Below are 2,500 nucleotides of genomic sequence, written 5' to 3'. Positions count from 1 at the left end.
GGTCCGTCCCCCCGCACAGTGGTGACGGTGTGCGGGTAGTGTTTCCGACACCTCTTCCTGCGGTGGCAACTCTGGGGCAGAGTCGATACTCGCCCACTGGTGGAAGGTAAGCATTCTGCTTTACATCAGTACATAACTAATATTTCAGTCGTCTGACGTCCCTCCTTAGTAAATGATGCAGGACCACATACATAGATGATACATACTGTAAACTGGGGAGGACAGTGTGAACCGCACTCGACCCAGTCACCCTATCTCACAGTCCACTCTGTGTGTAACAAAGCGAAAGCACCAAAGCACTATCGTTCAACAACATCCATTTTATCCTCGCTGCCACAGGACACTATCCAAACAACGACAAGAGGAACGTCACGTCCACTAATAAGACAGAATGTCTCACATCACCCGCAAACAACGCAGCTCAAATCAGCCAGCAACACCCACAGTGGTCCACCCAGTATCAACACAGGACGCAACGCCACGCCACAACACAAAAGGTACAAGTAAAAAAATACCCTTTGGCCACACCCCTTATAAAGGCATCGAACCAACCCACCACCTGACACCAGCCAAACGTACATCCTGATTTGACACATCTCTGGCAACCTAACCCACGTTGGCCCTTAACCTAACCCACGTTGGCCCTTAACCTAACCCACGTTGGCCCTTAACCTAACCCACGTTGGCCCTTAACCTAACCCACGTTGGCCCTTAACCTAACCCACGTTGGCCCTTAACCTAACCCACGTTGGCCCTTAACCTAACCCACGTTGGCCCTTAACCTAACCCACGTTGGCCCTTAACCTAACCCACGTTGGCCCTTAACCTAACCCACGTTGGCCCTTAACCTAACCCACGTTGGCCCTTAACCTAACCCACGTTGGCCCCTAACCTAACCCACGTTGGCCCCTAACCTAACCCACGTTGGCCCCTAACCTAACCCACGTTGGCCCCTAACCTAACCCACGTTGGCCCCTAACCTAACCCACGTTGGCCCCTAACCTAACCCACGTTGGCCCCTAACCTAACCCACGTTGGCCCCTAACCTAACCCACGTTGGCCCCTAACCTAACCCACGTTGGCCCCTAACCTAACCCACGTTGGCCCCTAACCTAACCCACGTTGGCCCCTAACCTAACCCACGTTGGCCCCTAACCTAACCCACGTTGGCCCCTAACCTAACCCACGTTGGCCCCTAACCTAACCCACGCTGCACCTTAACCTAAGTTACGCTGCACCTTAACCTAAGTTACGCTGCACCTTAACCTAAGTTACGCTGCACCTTAACCTAAGTTACGCTGCACCTTAACCTAAGTTACGCTGCACCTTAACCTAAGTTACGCTGCACCTTAACCTAAGTTACGCTGCACCTTAACCTAAGTTACGCTGCACCTTAACCTAAGTTACGCTGCACCTTAACCTAACTTACACTGCACCTTAACCTAACTTACACTGCACCTTAACCTAAGTTACACTGCACCTTAACCTAAGTTACACTGCACCTTAACCTAAGTTACACTGCACCTTAACCTAAGTTACACTGCACCTTAACCTAAGTTACACTGCACCTTAACCTAAGTTACACTGCACCTTAACCTAAGTTACACTGCACCTTAACCTAAGTTACACTGCACCTTAACCTAAGTTACACTGCACCTTAACCTAAGTTACACTGCACCTTAACCTAAGTTACACTGCACCTTAACCTAAGTTACACTGCACCTTAACCTAACTTACACTGCACCTTAACCTAACTTACACTGCACCTTAACCTAACTTACACTGCACCTTAACCTAACTTACACTGCACCTTAACCTAACTTACACTGCACCTTAACCTAACTTACACTGCACCTTAACCTAACTTACACTGCACCTTAACCTAACTTACACTGCACCTTAACCTAACTTACACTGCACCTTAACCTAACTTACACTGCACCTTAACTGTCACATGTAACGTCACAGGAATGTAGCTTTGCCTAACAGCAACCCTCTGAACATAGTTCACTGCTTGGATCCTCTGGTGTCATGTGTATTTCTTGATGCCATGGTGCGTACCCTCACATAAAGGTCTTTCGAGTGTTGCGTACTTTCTACACAGTCCCGCTAACCACTGGAAGGGTGTACCGCTACAGAACGAATATCGCCCTCCCCTCCTGCCCTTCCAAGCTGGTCGGTCAGGCGTTTGTTTGTGAAATGAGCCTTGCAGCTGTTCAGTTGCATTCGGTTGTCGATGCAGTCAGTGTACGTTGTGGTACGGCCTGTGTGGACTGTCCGCTGATGTACGCGTAACCCACACTGATCATCCGTCGTTACGTACTGAGTGACATAATGTGGCACATGCTTGACCGTACACCGGCTGCGCCCTACAATGGCGAATCATAAGGGCCATATGTTGTGCACGATGCTACTTGTCTCGTCTCCCCATTACAGCGAGATTGCACTGTTGTACGCCGTACAGACATGTGGTAAGTAGGTACGGACGAAAGTATTGCAT

Source organism: Schistocerca gregaria, unplaced genomic scaffold, assembly GCF_023897955.1.
Source record: "Schistocerca gregaria isolate iqSchGreg1 unplaced genomic scaffold, iqSchGreg1.2 ptg000655l, whole genome shotgun sequence".
Classification (NCBI taxonomy): Eukaryota; Metazoa; Arthropoda; class Insecta; order Orthoptera; family Acrididae; genus Schistocerca; species Schistocerca gregaria.
The sequence above is the reverse complement of the archived record's forward strand: the minus strand, read 5'-3'. Positions refer to the sequence as shown.